Below are 18,826 nucleotides of genomic sequence, written 5' to 3'. Positions count from 1 at the left end.
ATATCTAGTACTAATGTTGTAATTACCTGCATTTCTTGTTTGTTCTTTCGAAAATGACCATTGCTGATTGTTTACGTTCAAACATCAATGTTATGTAGCTTTCACTCGTTTTGTACACGCCCATGAAAACATGAAAATCTGGTATTGTCTAGTTCAAATATTGTTACTCTGCATACGATTTGCTATATGCACACCACTCCTGTCCTTGTATCCATTGGGGGAGGGGAGCTCGCCAAACTGCTCAAAACAGCAGCTTTTTTATCATCCCCCCAGGTTCCTAATGAGCATGAAAACGAAGATTTGATCTAATATTTAACTCACTCCGAGCCAAAGCAAGCTGTTCCTATCTATACTCAAGTCTTTCCAATATCCATCTTTTCATCGCACTTGAGGCTCCAGGAAAGAACACTAGTTCCCCGTCGCCCCTTACCAGCTCTCCCTTCGTTTTTTTTTCCTGTTTTCTTGTAAACCCGAAGGAGACTCGTTGTTGCAGCACGCATTCGTAGATTAATTTCACGCATCGATAAGGAGCTCCATATCTGTAAGTTACGCAAGGAAAGTGATTTGGTGTCGCGGTTCACGCTAAACCGCACACACAAAAAACTTTCTTTTCGTTATTTTGAGTTTCTATATAGCTACAGGTCTCACCGACCCTGACGGTCTTTTTTAGTTTTTCATTCAACCGTTCGTTGCCAGAGAATATTCCGGGAACAGGGTCTTTCACCTGAGACCTTATACAATTTTCAAAAACCGGCTTTTTTAGTTAGAAAAGCGCTTCTTTCGGCATAATTATTTATCGTCCTCACTTCACGTCGGCCATCTCAGGCCCACCAACAGAGATTCCTTTTCGTCTCAGAAACATTTCTTTTTATAATCTGTCTTTAATAAAACAATTAAAACTGCACCATCGACGTATTTTGACTATGTCGATGTCAATGTCTCACTGGCAATGCACCTCAAATCAGCCATAAGTTCACTGCTCTGTCACCACAATGTCAGCTCTTTTTTCCTCCTTCCTTCCTTCTCTCTCTCTCTCTCTCTCTCTCTCTCTCTCTCTCTCATGCATATGCCCAAGGAAAGAGGTCTAAAGAGGAAAAAACCAAGTCGACCACAGCCCCAGCAAGTACTCTTATCCGGAGCGCATTCCTGGTCCCGTGCACTCCCGCAATAGTACATACTCAGAGATCCTTAGGGAGTAGGACGACTTTTCATCAGTGGTGAGCGCTTCTTACGAGTTATCCCTGAGGTGCACGTTGTACTGCAATACAGCAACGCTGTAATTGCTCTCTTTTCTCCGCGTAATGCATCGAGCAACAGGCCGCAGCAGACACACACAGGGTGTTTCACCTGAGACTTTACACAATTTTCAAAAAGCGGCTTTTTAGTTAGAAGAGCGCTTCTCTCGGCATAGCATTGTTAGTGGTATAGTACTTCAGAATACGGCTAAGAAATGCTAACTAGGAGGCTTGTTAAATAATATTGAATAATTAGCTTTTAACTATTATTATTAGGCTCCTTAATTACAGAGAGGCGTGTAGTCCACCGTGAGTAGTATCCATGTCAGCTTTTATAATTTTGAAAATGTGGCTACCGCCGGCGCTGTGGCCCGACAAATTCAGGCTATTTCAACGAGTTACGTGCACTGAAGAGGTTGCTTTGCCTGCAAGCTTCTCGAAGTCGCATGTATTTTGGTGCGATGTGGCCAAAATTTGTCGGGCCGCAGTGCCGAGGGAAACTGCGTTTTCGAAATTCCAAAAAACTGATATCGATACTAGTTATGGTGGGCTACACGCCTCTCAATAATGACGGAGCCTAAGAGTAATATTAAGAAGTTAACCATTCAATATTGCTTAGCCATTCTGCCACTTAGCAGGTGTTAGCTGCATTATGATGCAATGCACCGCTGACAATGTTATGCCGAAAAAAGCCCTCCTGTAACTAAAAACACCTATTGTCAAAAAGCACGTAATGTCTTAGACGAAACACCCTGTACAAATAGGACAACTCCCTGGGTGGAAGCGGTTTGATAAGAGACAATGAAAGTCCCCAAGCGATTAAAAGTAAAAAATAAAATCAAATAACAAGGAAAGGAAGAGCAAAAGGCCTTCAAGCTTCCGCCCTTGCCAGCAAGAATATAATCAACGAAGCGCGACACCGAAAGACAAATCTGCGCCCGAAAAACTGCTATCAATGCGGCTCGCAGACAGCTGACGGTTGCAGTTTCAGGAAGCAATTCAAAGAAGAAATGTCTAACAGGTATACAACAAGGGGTGCTCCATTCTTTCGGTCCCATTGTATAATGAGATGGATTGGAGGTCTCAGACCGTATAGTCGCCGGAAGGAGGATGTGTGGACCAAACCTTTTTGGTGTTCCTTCGCATTTTGGTGAAAAGCAACTGCCTATACCTCATACACAGCTTAACAACCCAAGCAACATGAACAACATGACGAAAGTAGAAGAGCCTTGCCGGTTCGAAACTCAATTTAGTCGCAGGTAGCGACCAGCATCCACTGTAGGTAAAGGTGAGAGGGCAATGAAATCATGACCGGCCTGCTTAAAATACAGGTTGTAAATCACTCTTTAATTCCGAGAAAGCCCTGTGAGCCCAAGAACTTGCAAGTAGGAGCTGTCTATACTCTAGGTGATCTCTTACCGGTCGCATTATCAGGGCGGACTGACAAGACACGCAGTTCTACAGATGCTCCTTCAAGCTCCTCTTCCCGACGCGTATACTGTTGAGAGACCTCCAATCCATCCTCATTACACAATATTATCGAAAGAATGGAGCACTTCTTGTCGTATACCTGTTCGACATTTCTACTTCGAATCCCTACCTGCCACTGCTGGCATCAGCTGTCTGCGAGCTGCATTGATAGCGGTTTTTCGGGCGCAGATTCTTTTTTCGCCGGCACGTTTGATTGATAACATTCTTGATTGCAAGGAGAGAAACTTGAGGGCCCTTTTCTCTCCTTTCCCTTGTGATCAGATTATACAGACCATAACATGGGCGTTGATGTATTGTGCGCTGGTTTGCAAAAACCAACTCGAAAGCTGGAAATTATGTAGTTATGAAACCGAAAGAGTAGTCCAGCGCAGACTGCAGAAAATGCACTAAGCGCTTGTACTGTCGGCAAACAAAGTTTCATTACCGAAAAGCGCCACTTTACTCGTCGCACGTCCAAATTTTTGCAAAAGTGCTGAATTGTACACAACGAAGCGTGGCATGCTTTGCTAGTGGATGCATATTCGCCAGGGAAGAAAGCGAGTGGGAAACGGAACCGATCAGGAACCCTGCTTTTTGTTGTTATGGGAACTGTGTTGAGTCCCACAGCCGTCCTTGTGGGGCACTTTTGTGTGCACGTTTCTCGATCGCTTTCTTGACTGGTGGACTGCCTGAAGACGATTTTATCTTTCAAATAGCCGGTGCGATATCCGTAAGCACTCGAGCAACGTAAAAGAGGAACGAAACAGGAAATATTTCAACTGGAAACATATAGTCTGCGAATTAAAAAAAAAGCGAAACTATGAACCAAATCCTTTCATGTGACATATATTAGTGTGGGCAGGGAAAAAACTTGGCGGTGGTTTAGCTCTGGTTAAACGTGGAGTGACGCGATAGCTACAGCTGGCCGAGTGTAGCTTGGTCACGTTAGCAACCACGTGACGAATCACGTGATCAGCCACGGCGTCGGGAGATGCTCCGCACCACGTTACCAACCACGTGACAGCGTGGCGGCGCATCCACGGGGTGGCATGGCGCCACGCTCGGGGCTCGAAATGCTACTGTAATGTAGCTATCGCTACAAAAGAAACAAAAATAATGTTGCCCATTGACAACGGAAGGAACAGGGTACTTAAAGACCCGTTCCCTCCCTGCGGCCTGTGTCGACACCAGCTTCGTTTCCTCGTGGACCCTGCTCCGCCTCCTCGCGATAGGCGAACTCTTCTGTTCTCACTCTTCTCATTCTTCTCAAGAGTGCAGTCAGCTGACCAGCCGGCGCTCTTATCACGTGCGGTTCGTCCGAAAGCGGTTTTGCCGGAAAGGAACGCCAAGAGAGAGACACAAGCACGGGCAGAGACACTTAAAAGAATTAGGCGGCCTTCCTTGGGCGTGCTAAGCCGGCAAAGCACGAGCCACGGCGCTCCGCGCGGCTCGCGACAGCCGTTACATCACGCGCCGTGTTTTGGCGAGCGCGACCGCAGTTACGGGCCGCTAAGTGTCGGGGGGGGGGGGGGGGGGGGGGGGGAGAGAGAGAGAGAGAACGGCGCGCGCGTGACCTGCACGGCGAACGGAGAGGCGGCGGGCCCTTCTCGCTAGTATCCGCGGCACGTAACGTGCGGTAGCTGCCGTCGAGACATTCTAATTTTCATCTTACGGAGCAGCCGTAGCTGCTGCGTAGTGAGTCCGGAGCGCGTGCGGGTGCCTACATTGTGCGCTCGCGTTCTCGTATAAGCGTCGGTGCACAGCCGGGCCACATTCCTAGGGGAGGGGGAGGAAGCGTAAATGTATCACTTATCTGAATGAGCGCGGAGAGGCACTTGATCAGCGAGCGCAGCTATTTCCGGAGCATTCCACTACTTTTCAGTTTTCTTGCGAATGTACGAGTTCTCTCGTTCTTTAAGCATACTGCTATATGCGCGCGCGCTGCTAATGCACAACAAGCGAGGAGTCTGCTGATATACGAGCTGCATATAGAACGAGGCTGGCGTATTATGTAGATGAAAGAGCTGTGCAGTTTGCAGTTGTGCGGGCGACAAGCAAGTGTTGTACCGAGACGTTTAGGACTTTTCTCCTTCCTGATCGTGGAAACGTAAAAGGCCAAAATGCAGCATAGAGTAATATGCCAGAAATTAGGCGCCGCAGGTATTATATCCAAGGGGCCCTGAAAATTAGGTTTCGTCGCAGCAGAGTGACATAAATAATAACATGCATAACAATTTACTAAGAGATATGTAAAGAATATGAGTATATAGGTGGTGTCACAATAACTTCTCGGCTTAAATGGACGCATCTGGGTTGAAATGTAGCGAGAGCGAATGGGTGGGAAGCGTTAGATTGTGTGTTTTCAGAAATTAAACGGTTTTTCCCCAGCCAAACTGATTTTACGTAATGAGCCGCTACCGCGAGAAATTCCACTGTTTATGAGCTGATACACCTAAATGACAGCAGTGCAGTTAATTGTGGGTATTTCTCGCATTAATGTGCAGATATGGGGTTAAACCTAGCAAGAGATTAATCGAAATTATCGTCAACTCACAATGGCGCATCAACGTACACGATTTGAAAGGCGCCTAGTAGTATAGACTGCAATGTCCCCACGCACTGAGGAGGTTCGGTGTTTGAAAGTGCAGTCAGCAAGTAGAGTTGCCGTTCTAGAATGTAGTTTTGTTTTTTTCCTAGTTTTCTTGTCGTTTTCTGGTGGGGATCTCACCGCTGCGTGCTTGAAATGAAAGCTTATTTGGCAATCTCTTAATTTTCTTGGTTAGTAAAGCAGTCTTTCTGGTTGTTACCGAACACCTGCCTTTCGCTAGTTTCATTCGGTGCACTCAAATTACTGCGCTAAATATTCAGTGCGGCCGCTAAAAAACATACGTTCTTCACGTACCTTAAGCCTTGCTTCGGGAAAAGGCAGGACGCACTGCAAGAAATAAATCTGAAACGTTTTATTAGGTGTTGCCTTCCGAAATTCGGGGGTACTTATATTTCTGAAGTAGTTATGTTATTACTCGATAACGAATACTAATATTTTGAGCGTTGCAGATGGCTAAAAAGTTACCGCTAAAAAGTTTTAGACCCCCATGAGTAACTTTCCATGGCGCCGTTCTTTGACGGCATATTTACTCGGAGCCCTCAATAATCGTTTAAAGTACTGTGCACGAACACCAACTTTAAAAAATAACGATGTATAAAAAATAAATACAAATACGAATACCTTTATTTCAACATCAGGGATGTTAGGGGTGCATTCAAGTGCATGCACCATGAGCGCCGACTTTGAGAATCTCCTCACCGTGGGGTGCCCATTAAATGGACGCTGCCGTGACGCGCCCAAGCCGATGCAGCGCATTTATCAGCATCTGCGGTGTTTCGCACGCTTGATTCTATGCTCTTATAAATAAAGCTGCAAATTCGGAAACGAAATCGTGTTCTGTTAATCTTCACGCCCCTAAGGCTTTTTAAATATAGATTTTGCCCCGAACGTTTCTGCGAAGAAACGGAACAAGTGTGCGCGTGAAATTGAATGCAACTGGCTAAAGAAAATATTTATCCACATGATCCTACATCCGGGCGTCATTCCGCTCAGCGCAAGCAGCTTACGAGTACGGTTTATTTCATGTTTGTTCAAAACATGGGGAGATGGAAGAAAAAGCTTCTGAATAGCAGCTTGACAAGCTCCCATCCCCCTTGTTTACATAGGCAACAGCAGCTCATACAAAATACATATACAGATCAGCATACACACACACACACAAAAAAGACACATTTCGATTGATATTTTATACATCGCTAAAAATGGTGAAAGACAATTTCCGTGAAGTGTACAAGCACGAAACGGAGCGTAAGTACGCATGATTGAAAATACTTCAAAGATTTGAAAGAACAGCAGTTATAAAACCAAACAGAAGAACTAACAGGTACACAGAGCATACAGATCAAACCTGAGAAAAAGATTTTCATAAAAGGTAGTGCATAGGTAGTGCATTTACAACATTTGAAAAAAAAAATGGAATTACCTTTTCTCAACGCTATTTCTAAACAACTAAAGGAATAAATCATTGAATTCTGTTTTCGAACTGCTCATCAGATCAATTTTTTTTTGCGAAAAAATAATTAAATACACTTGGTACTGTGTGTCGTAACATTTGTTCATCGTAACTAGTGCGGTTACGATGGACTTCCCAGTGCTCAGGATGTCTAGTTGTATAATTGTGGGTATTCAATTGCAAGTTTGCCACATTAGTTATGAGATTAATGCCTTGTTTCTTTTCATCCCTTACCTTTTTACAAAGGTGATAGTTATACAAGTTCTCTATGTTAATTAGTCTAAACTTTCTAAGCAAGCTGTCTGCTGAGTAGTCTGGTGAAGAATTCGCAATAATTCAGATTACTTTATTGTGCATTATCGTCAGTTTCGTGACGTTTGTTGCGGTTATCTTGCCCCAAACTAAAAAGCAGTAATTTATGCGCGATAAAAACAGTGAGTGATATATTAGCAGTCTTGTGCTTACAGGAATAGGTCTCGATGTCTGTAGATTAATCCCATAGTGCCAGCTAGGGTCGTGATAACATGATTAGTGTGCGAGTCCCACAGCATATTGTCTGAAAAAATTACGCCTAGAGTTTTAAATTTTGTCACAATTTCTATCGGCTGACACTGTATTTGAAGAAGATAGTTTGGAACAATGTCTCGGCCCTTAGATCAGAAAACGACTGTTTTAGTTTCCTGGGTATTAATAACCAAGCCATTGCAGAGACACCAATCATGAAGTTTACTTAGAGCGCTGTTTGCGCGATTCACAAGTTTTTCGTAATCGTCACCCTCGAAAAACAGGCTGGTGTCATCTGCGTAGATGAGGAATTTCGTATCATCATCAATGTTAACAATATAATTTATGTAAATATTAAATAAATACGGTCCCAAAATGCTGCCCTCAGGATCACCTAAGTAGATTTAAATGTGGAGGTGCTGTTGTTTACTGAAACAGACTGCATGCGAGTACTAAGGTATGATTCCATTAGCTACAAGGAAACACCACGAATTCCGTAGAATTATAACTTTGTCAGCAAAATATCCCGGTTAAGAGAATCAAATGCATTTGTAAAGTCTATAAAAACTCCTAGTGCGTATCGTTTTTCTTCAAGTTCTCTTTTTTAGAATGAACTCTTTTCGATGAAGCAGGAGAAGTTCGGTGGAACAATGTTTCCTAAAAACCGTATTGACAGTCATTCAGGATGTTATGTTCATCTGTAAATAATACCAGATGTGAATGGATGGCGTTTTCAAGCACTTTAGAAAAAATTGATAGCATAGAAATCGGTCTGTGATTTGCTAAATACAGTGGACGAGTATGTTACGTCCTGTAATATTCGTGTTTTCGGGAACCCGTCAGATTAGCGTTCTTATTGTCATTTCCTAAAATGCGTCAAAATCGTACGTATCCTCATTCTACGTAGTCGCATTGAGAAAGCCCGGACTTTGACCGCTGCGCAACCTACATTTTGGTCCCTCGTTCTGATTATCTGCTTTCGGTGCTTTGTCTTTTTTCTTCTTGTGGGCCTTCTGTTGTCTCTTTACCTTTACTGTACATGCGGAATTAATGCGGAGAATGTTCACAAAACATATCCACTTCGTATGCTGAATTTTTCTTTTAACAATAAGCTGACCAACCGCAGCAAAGATTTCAAACCTCGTAATAATAGCGGAGTAAGATGAGGAAAGAAATTAATGACTGCCGATCGCAAGACTGCCGTTGATTTGTGCTGCGGCGCAGCACAACACCTGAACATCACCTGAGCATTTTGCGTGCTGATGAACCAAGTCGAGCGCCTGTCAAAAACCGCAGAGGCTCGCCTTCTTTCGCCATTTTCTCTTTTATTTGTTTATTTTGATTCCTTTTTGGTTCGGCTTGGTGAGCAAAGGTTCTGACTATTACGGCTGCAACTGACACGCAGAGTTATACTGGGAGGTTGCCTTTGTCTATGTTTTCTGTGTGACGATTGCGTTCATTGTGCCACTGTCGGCAATGATAAAGTAATGTGGTCGAATCAGAAAACAGCTCACTACACGCGAAACCCACTGTGAGAAAGGATTCAACGCATTCTCTGACTGTTGGGATGGGATGGACGTAATCCTAAACATCTTAAAGCATGAATCACCGCATTAAAAAACCACAGACGTGAGAAAAAGTTCGCAACTTGTGTGTAATAAATTTTTGTAAGGTATTGAATCCGTTGATTGAATGCGGGATTTTGCTCTCTATTGAAGGGAACAGTTTCTGGCGGTAGCTGTCGCTTACTTGCGACAGCGAAGAAAATGCCTCATCAGATCTGATTCTTCGCACGCGCCAACCATTGCGACGCTACACATATACTTGAGAACCTTTACCTAGTTGAAAGCCGGAAAAAGAAAGATCATGAAACCGTAACTGACGGAAACGTAGCGACGCATTGCTCAATGCCAGTTCTGAACGGAAGCCCTTTGGCTTTTTCTTGCCCTTGAAACTGATGCGATGAACGGAAAGCGTCGGAAATGGCGCCGCGCGCAACTTAAGTCCCCTGAAGTTTTATTAGTAGTGGTTCTGCGGCGGCTAAACGGAGAACAAGTCACACGGGGAGACCAGTCGAAGAGGACAGGCGAGAGGTGAGAGGAGAAGCGAAAGGGACTTTCCGAAGTCTGCCTCCCCAGTAGCTAGATGGTGAATGGCACACATCGACAGAAAAAGCATCATGGTTGCTTGTTTGTTGCTACTACTGCTTCATGCTCTCCAAGTTTTGAAACAGTTTCCGGGTGGCAATTACTGTGGGAGTTCTGTGGGATACTTTTTGGCCTAAAGTATTCGACCGGATTTAATACGTCCCAAACTTGTACTCGGCTTGCACCTTATTCGACCGCAATTTTCTTTCTTACTCCCAGCATAGTATTTGTCTGTTAGAGCGGACTGCCAATGCGAATCGACGATTCTTCGCTTTCATTTTCACCAGCTCTGTGTTCAGCAAGATGTCCATCCATCAGGTGGTGAGCATCGTTCGCGCTGCATTCGGAATGGCGGACTGACATCATCGGTGCGTTCGCATCAAGTTCTAGTATTTTGTTTCAACAGTGTATCTCATACCCTGTTCCAGCTATTTCTAAAGCTTTCGGGGACAATTCAGTGGATAAAACAACGATTAAATTCAAGCTTGTACGTCAACTTCAGATATTACTGCTTCGATGTTGAAAGAAATACGCCACAGGGAGGGGGGCTTCTTTTATTCATGCACCGCTTATTCAAAAACCGGCATCTACAAAGCAGAATAACCGCGGTGCTTTCCGCACTGTTTTCATCCCACGATGGTCGTTTTTCTGCATGGCAACACAACAGGGCATGTACAAGAGCGGACGTTAACAAAAATAAAAAAGGAGTGCGTAGAAACAAAGCATCCTGAGCTGAATATAAATAACATACCTCCACAGAGAGCGCATGTGAAATACGGGAAGAATATAGGATTGCCAACTCGGTAGGGTTCAGCGCATTTTATTCGCAAAGAAAAAAAAAAACAGGGCTTCTGTCGGCTGCTCACGTTCAGCGCCGAGGGCCCGTTCTCGAGGGTGAGCGCCAAACACTCCGCCTTTGCATGCAAATCAAGAAAGGAGGCTGCCGGCGACTGCGGTGCGTCGCGGCCGGAGGGCTTGCGTCGGCACCCGCTTGTGACTCGCGGCGGCACGCGTCGCTGGCGCGAGGTCTTCCGAGCGCGTGCCGGAGGCGGGACGTCGTCATCTCAGACGCGGCGCTCGTGTGGCATGCCGGCCACAAGCGCGCCGCAGCAGGGGCACGGGCCGGCTCCTCCACCGCTGGGGGGCCAAGTTTAAGCTGGCCGCGTTGCGCCGTTCGCGCTTCGTCGGGGACGCTGTCGATGGCGCGCTGGCCATCAATGCAACAAAAAGCCCCTGGGACAAAAGCAACACTGTGAAGAGGCGAAATCCACGCAGGATGTGGTGAAACAATTTAACGCTACCGAACGCAAATGTTTCGTTTATAGGGTGCAAAAAGTATACATACGTGAAAGCGAAGAGGAGTATGCCACCGGGGTTGAGAGTGTCAGTCCTGCGGAGCTGTATCTGAAAAAAGAAGTACTGCCGATTGTCGATTTCGTTTCTCTCCCCTCATTATTTAAATGGAGATAAGTGAATGAAATGAAGGAGCCAGGCGGAAAGGTACTGCCGCAAGCTTGCCAAGGGATTATCAAGCAGCATTTAAATGCATGCATGCCCATATCATTGACATCAGGCCATTAAGAATGCAAAATATCACGAATAAAAGAAAACATGGAACACACGTTTCGGTAAAATAGTTAGTTGGCTTTAACGCCCCGAAGCGCCTCTGCATGTGCTGTGAGGGACCCCGTAGAGGAGGAGGGCTCCGGATTAATTTAGACCGCCAGAAGTTCATCTTGCGCGGACATCGAAGCGCCACGGGCATATTTTGCGGTTCGCCTCCACAAAAACCCGACTGCTGCTGCCGGGATTGAACCCAGGTCCTTCAGCTCAGTGACCGAAAGCTGGAACCACTGATCCATCACGGCGGATAGAGCATGTTTTTACGGTGCGAATCAGACTACCATTTTTGATAAACCCGTCAATTGAATACTTCAGTAACGTTCTTCCAGAAACAACGACAACCGAAGTTTACACTAACTCTGCCTTTTTTTGTGTTCACAGGATGCAAGTAAGCGAGAGCGACCATTATGCCGCAGCAACCACAGAAAGAAACCTCCTAGTGCTGAGTAAAGGGCGTTTTAGAGTCGGAGGGTAATAAGTTTTAGTTTCAATAGGTTTAACGTCCCAAAGCCACTCTGGTAATGAGGGACGCCGTAGGGAAGAGCTTCGGATAATTTCGACCACCCGGGTTTCATTAACATGCACTGGCATCGCACAGTAGACGAGCCTCTAGCATTTCACCTCCATCGAAATTAGACCGCCTTGGCCGGGATCGAACCCGCGTCTTTCGGGTCAGCAGCCGAGCGCCATAACCATGCACTGAGCGCCATGAGCCACCGCGGCGGTTTGAAAAGAAGTTTTACTGCCACGCAGGACGAGGCGTCGAGGATACCATGTGAACTTATGGATTTTTTTCCCCAAATGTCGTATTCGCTTGTGTAGACTCATTCAATGGTAAAAAAATATACTCGGTAGCCCAGAACGCTTTTAACTGGCAATGTTGCACGAAGAAAGTGGAATTAAGCTGTTTCCGTCGAAGTCGCACTTTGTTCAGTCATTATATAGCTAGCGCTTGAAGTTCCTATTTGGCACATTTTTTTTTCCTATGTTAAAGCTGCTCAAGTGAAATACAATGGAGACAGCTCTTGTACAGTTTTTAAAAAAATTCAGTACTCCAACGCCTGCTAAGTCAGCCGCGAACGCCAGTATTAAGCTTCGTGTTCCATTGACTGGAACGACAGAGACTGCTCAATGTCTGCCGATTTCTGTTTCAACATAGCTTGAACTCCAGCGGACTGTAGATAACTCTCCGCCGCAGCTTGTACAGGTAGAAGCGATATGAGAGGGGAACACGGGAGCACGTGGCCGCCGCACTTCATGAAGCACTGGCACCGAGAGCCAGTAAGAATTTGCGGCAGAGTGACATGCCCAGTAAGCATGGTCGGCTACGCTTTCCCCGCATGCATCAGGTGCCGCCCATTCTCGTCGGCTCTCGGTGCGAGTACTTCACGAAGCGCGGAGGCCACGTGCTCCCGTGTTCCCTCTCATATCGCTTCTACCTGTACAGGAACCAACTTTCTCGGTTTGCCTGAAATGATATCCTCGCCCATAATAAAGCCAGTAGTACTTCAGCGGTGTCTTTATTAACGACAAAGCGCGCCACGCCGCCCCTGCTCACAATGCCCTTCAGTTTCATTATTCCAGGGAAAGAAGGCTCCAAGCAGTATTAATGCGATACGATTAGAAGCAGCACGGAGAAAACGGCGTGGCTGTAATAAAAGCTAGAGCTTGGTTAGTCATACAATCCGCTGATTGGTTGGGACAGTTATGACGTCACAGGGCCGCGGGACGTGGCTGAGCGTTAAGTGGGCGACGGGGTGTGTGACATCATGAGATCACGTGTCATGGCCGAGTGCAGTGGCGTGCACGGCGGCAGTTGGCAGCTGTACTTGTTCGTGTGCAAGCGGGCCTAGACAGCTCCGCGTATCAGGCGGGAATACAGCCAGAATCAACGGCGGTGTGTCTACCGCAGTGGAAAATCCCCGCAAGCCGAGAGGGCGGTCGCGGAAGCTTACAGTTGGCTGAAGATGGAATCTCGGCGGCTGCACAGACTCGGCGTATGAGGCGAGCAGCAATGACGCAGGACGAGAAGAAGAAACTCAAACGGCGCGCCCCGCAGCGCGTCTCTTCTCCTCTCACAGGGGACGATTCCGGGCAGTCCGAGGGCGAGGCGAGCCGTTGGTGCGAGTCCTGCAGTGCCATCACCAACTGCGACTGCAGCATCCTGAGCGACAACACGTACAGCTCGGACTCGGATGAAGACGGGGATAGCGGGGCAGCCGCCCCGCGACCGTAACCGCCTTCGTGGCGCGTTGCGGCCCTTGTCCGGGTAGGACCTTCGCCCCAAAACAAAAAACTCTCCCCCCATTTATGGAGGGGGAGGGGGCCTTGCCGGGGGTGTCGGATGAATGATGATGAGTTGATGGGTTATGTGTGACCCTGGGACGAGGCACTGTACTGTGCCAACTCCCCTTCTCATCTGACAACGGCAAGCAGGCCTATGGCGGGCTTCAGACTTTGATGCTATCGCATTCTCAACACGTTCTGTAATTAAGCGTCACTTATTTTTGTTTGTTTTTACGGAGATAAGAGAACCTGTGTACTTGACGCGTTCTAGCGTTTGGCTTACATTTCAATTACTACTTGCAACACTAAACAAAGAGGAGATGAGGAACCCATGTGTTCAACAGAAGAAAGCGTCTTGATGAAATCCTCAGCAGCTGAATTATTTTTATTTGCTTATTGAAACTACAGAGTCGCATGAATCTAAGCTGGAATGAGCACAAAAGTAAAGATTAAATTAGCCCAAAAAGCAAAATAAAACTGTGCAGAAGCCTCATCTAACTCTATTTCACAGAGAATAACTCCATGGAAAACGTGCCAAGTAGGGACGCCCACGGCTGGGCGTCGCCGTGCTCGTACTGCTGGCGCGCAATTTTCGAATGGCTCGTGAAATTACTAAACTTTGTTGAGCCACAGCAGCGAGGACAATCGCATTTTTGAAGTTCTAAAACTGATATTGCTATTGGTAATGGCCAGCTACACATTTAAAATTGCATCCAGGGACCTAGCTGTAATAGTTCAAAAGTTCAATGTTAGAAGTCAACATGGTTAATCGTTAACATGATTCACTTTTTTCTGACGTCCGCCAACATCGGCACTCTGTTGCCGCAAAACCCACGCTAATTACCTCAAAAAGCCTATGTTTTAAAAAATTAATGGCGGTCTTCCCTGGCACATCTGGTATCGACCGTCTCGAAAAAAAAAAGAGCGCTAAGGAAACACTGAAAGCGAGTTCCAATCACACCTCGCTAATGTAATTAAAAATCACTCGCAATGAAATATTTGCGCAAGAACAGCACGAAAATGTTGAAATCGGGTCCCCAAATGTGTAGACGTGTGTGTAGCGGGGAAGGGACCCTTCTATACGTTCCCGTATATATGCCTTCCGTCTGTCTCATCGGTGTAAGATACTGAGCGGCCTTTAACGTGCCGCTTCGCATTAAGCCACTAAAAGTAGCGGAGTTGGTGCATGGCGTCCACGTTCGAAAGTTTACTTCATTCGAGCTTAAAGAAGCCTGACAGGCATTAGGCACAGGTTCGTTCCGCTGCTATTTTCATATGAACCCTCGGGCACTCTGCCTAACTGGCACTCTGGCGCCCTCCATCTTGCACTTACGCAGGCGATCTAGGCAAAGCCACCCACACCTCCTCTTAAGGTGCCATTTTTCTGAATTTTTATCGCACACTGCATCTTTCTCTATCAAGCATCTTGGCCAGAACAAAGTTAAACACAGAAAGGACACGAAAATATTTTCGTTGCTTCGGCGTCCATGCAGCGCTTGCTATCAATCGCGCACTCCTCGCCGAGACTACCTCGGAAGCACTCGAGGCTCCCCGGTGATCCATTTGGCAAGGCGATTTTTCCACACATGACGAATGATGGATCGGCCGCGTACGTGATAATCTCGGAAGCACGCGCACGGGGCACGCTGTCTCGGGTAGTCTTCGGCTGTTCGCGAACTGTGCGCAGCATTTATGGGGTTGTGCCGAACAATTGGGCTTAGCACCTGCACTTGTGTGTGCAGTGGGCTTGCGCGCTACTCTCTTAGGGTGCTTATATAGGTGGCCTGATTTTACCGAAGCTTTATATCCGTTCGACAGCGAGTGCGATCAATGTGTTTCGCTAATTAAGAAAGAATGATGTTGAGTCAGAAATTTGCAACGGACGAATGCCACGCTGTGACTGACGAAATCTACAGAAAGTGGACGGGTTGCGTCAATGCGCTGAGGGCCAGCTATTCAACTGGACGGGAGTGTGCTTTAGAAAATAGAATCCTACAGACTCCAAGGATGAGAAAAAAAGGAAATGGCGAAAATTTTAAGCAACCGAGCATTTCTCGCGACAAAAAAAAAAAAGGTTGCGCAGCGCATCTTGTGAGCGTTTATCATATTTAGAGCGCTACGCCCGTTCCCTCTTCTTCACTACCTGGAACAGTTACAGGGAAGCATGTACAGCGCATACAAACTACATATTTGAAGCCGTATTTAAAAAACGCACCAGTGTCTAACAAAGGCAACGCTACGACGCCGTACGAAGGTCGCAGCACCTGCGTACGCTTGTACATCGTATGATTAATTATTAATCAGGTGTTTTGGCAGAGTTAGCTACTGGGTTGCGCTTCAAAAGATCTTTTTGTGCCTTCCGCGACCTGCGTTTTTGCGCGCTGAGCTGACAACGGAATGAAAAGTTGCAGCGAAAAGCATCACGCGCAAAAATTAGCGGGGTATACTGTTAACTGTGAGATAAAAAAAAATGCGGCTGAAGCAGACTGGTAAATTCATGCTGTTAATATTGCGCTCAAGTTGACGTGGAGAGTTTGGCGACGGCTTAGGATGGAAGCTGCCTTTGCTGCCCGGGACAAAACGTCGGCGGCCCGCCAGAGCCGTCTCTGCGATATCCATTTTTGAGCTTATTCTGCAGTTATCACTCAAAAGCTATTTGGCTATTGAAAATGTTTTGTACTCTGATGCCCCAGATTCCCTGCTCTCCTCCCGATTACTATCTCTAAACCATAAGCTACACTCTACTTCTAGTGTTTGTCAGGTATACACCTAACATAGGACGAACGAGCCAGTTGTTTATGAAAAGACCTCGGTAAAACGCATGGTACTGCCTGCATGGTACTACAGTATAATTAGATAAAAGTACACCGGTGTTAAATGTAAGTTTTCCCACTCTAACTGACGCGAGCTATACTGAAGGGCTGGAGTATTTATCTGACCCGTCCGCCCATTGTCCGCTTCTCTTTATCGGCCCCAGCTCCTGCTGTACATGGTTACTTGCTGAAGTTCTAAATTGGTTTGATTTATGGGTATTTAACGTCCCAAAGCGACTCAGGCTATGAGAGACGCCGTAGTGAAGGGCTTCGGATAATTTCGACCACCTGGGGCTCTTTAACGTGCACTGGCATCGCACAGCACACGGGCCTCTAGAATTTCGCCTCCATCGATATTCGACCGCCGCGGCCGGGATCGAACCCGCGTCTTTCAGGCCAGCAGCCGAGCGCCATAACCACTCAGCCACCGCGGCGGCGAAGTCTGAAACTCGTCTGCACGTTGCGGGTGCGGCTCACGAAGCTGGATTCAGCGCCAGCCGCAATGCCAAGCTCAATAACCTAACCCGGCGTGGACAATCATGCGCATGGAGTGCCGCTTGTTTTTTTTTTTTAAGAAAAAGGGGGAACAAAAATAAGAATGTGCAAAAGCACATCACCTGTGTTAAATACACTAAGGGTTCGTTTTTCTATCAGTTCAACTAAGCCGAAAGACGAGTTCGCGCGGTACGTACAGTTCAGTGTCAATTCTCTGTAAGTATATAGATAACGAGGTTTCTTCACACGTGCCTGAGCCGCTGCTGCAGTAGGCCCACGAAAATGAATGTGCATTTCCCGGGAACCTTCGTCCTGTTTCTTTAGGGAAGGAGCAAGGCATGGTGTGGTCACGTGATCGCGCCATCGTTCGGTGGCACCCCGTGCGGGGTGCTCGTCCTTCCCTCGTGTCTCCCTTCTCTCGCTCACGCTCGAGCGCACAGACGCTTTTTCACGACGACAACGGCGTTAAACACGTTTTGCTTTAGAACCTTAGCATTAACAGTTAGCGGTGTAAAAAAAAATCAAAGAAAAAAAAGAACGAAGAACGCCTCCTGCATGAGATGGAAACATCTTGAGCGTTGTGAGGCTGCTCTGGAAACACCCCCCCCCCCCCCCTTCCCTCATTATTTATGTCACCCGCGCGAGAAAGAGCCCGTCGTGAAAACAGGGCAGAAGACAACAGAACTATGAGGAAATAACAGCTTCTTTCCTTCGCAAATAAGTGCAGTGTTTCCGCGAAGCTGTAGGCTTACATCCTCGTAATTTGCATTTGGTATCATGGTTTGCACCTTGAGAGAGAGCAAAAAAGGGGATTCTTATTAAAAGAGACCGCTACGCTAAGCGCAGAACATTTCATTAGCCGGTAACTTCGTTACCTCGATACCGGAAGAGCACAAAAATGCGATAAAACAGCCCACTATTCCTCTAAGTGAACAGGTTTCCTCCAACACTACGTATTGGCGGATGCGCACAGGAACCAATTCAAAAGCCTTTCCCACGTAATGAAACAGTGACCGGTGAAGGGGAGGCCGCCTCGTGGAATGCGTCCGGCAACAAAGAAAAAAGAAAAAAATAAGTAGGTGCAAGAGGTGAAGGAGCGCCGCGAGCTCCTGGTTCTACCTTGCAAATTGAATTAGGGGAGAAATACTTCCCGGGTTCTCGACTCTATAGATGTGCCATTCTGATCACGAGCACGCGGACACTTAATTGAATACACGCCGTCACTGGCGTATGTGCACTAATATTACGCTGAAGATGAAAGACACGCACCCACGAGCGCGCATTCATCACACTGTCCGATCCATCTTAGCTCGCTGCCCGATCCTCGGCCTGGCTGCAGCGGGCTCACTCAGACCCCAAGCGTCGTCGCATTAGCGGCACCCAGACTCTTTTGCCCGCGTTGCACATGTGTTTGCTGCATACTTGGGGCCAGGTCGCGTTCAGTTTATTAGTCACACGAGGCTTACGATACTGCACGAATACAGTTCTTTCAGAAACAATACAATGGCTTTCCCACAGATTGTCAGCAAGCGAGTCAACAACCAAAAAGAGAATTGTTTGCATGGAGGCGCTGCACGCATTTAGCCCTAAAGTGGCCAGCAGCTCTTTTCCTTTACACTGCGAAGTGCGTATGCGCGTGACACGTAAGTCTCTGCTTTTCTTGGAAATCATGCAGTCCTTGATGGCTTCTGGCTTAACGACGACGTTTCATTTATTCGACCAGGTGCCCATGTGGTCAGGCTGAACGATGCATCCGCCTCGCATTTGGTAGGTGTTGGGTTCTATCCCCAGTGCCGCCGCCGCCGGGAACCCACCGGTTTTTCAATGGGTACCAGATTTCCCTCGGCATGGTCCTCGGCTCTTCTAGGGGGAGATGCTTGGGAAAAGGTTCTCGGACCAAACCGTTGCCATGACGGATCAGAGATCAGTTCCACCGCCAAGCAACCCTAAATCTGCCTCGTGCAGTAGAAGCCGAACTTGTTACGAAAATGCCGAAAATGCAGTCGAACGTACGACACATGTGGACAATGTAACGAGGGTGTCACGTAAGCTTTGTAATGCTTTCTTCCCGACTCTGGTCTGTTCTGCTGCATTTACACCAGAACCCTTCTTGGGTCGGTAACATAACGACCGAGAAGATTAGGTCGTTGTCACTTAATGGGCCCTGAGTTGCGGTGTGGGTGACTGTAGCC

General features: G+C 46.9%; 1 long non-coding RNA gene across 1 annotated transcript in view; it reads right to left on the bottom strand.

Moving 5' to 3' along the window:
• Positions 1 to 9,754: 9,754 nt before the first annotated feature.
• Positions 9,755 to 18,826, bottom strand: part of LOC144098354 (uncharacterized) — a 66,276-nt gene continuing 57,204 nt past the window's right edge. The window contains exons 2-3 of the long non-coding RNA XR_013307174.1: positions 10,763 to 10,821; positions 9,755 to 10,650 (exon numbers count right to left, since the gene is read on the bottom strand). This is a non-coding gene — a long non-coding RNA (uncharacterized LOC144098354). The remainder of the gene's footprint in view (positions 10,651 to 10,762; positions 10,822 to 18,826) is intronic.

This window comes from Amblyomma americanum, chromosome 1 (genome assembly GCF_052857255.1).
Source record: "Amblyomma americanum isolate KBUSLIRL-KWMA chromosome 1, ASM5285725v1, whole genome shotgun sequence".
Classification (NCBI taxonomy): domain Eukaryota; kingdom Metazoa; phylum Arthropoda; class Arachnida; order Ixodida; family Ixodidae; genus Amblyomma; species Amblyomma americanum.
Note: the sequence above shows the minus strand (reverse complement) of the source record. Positions and strands in the feature narration are given on the sequence as shown.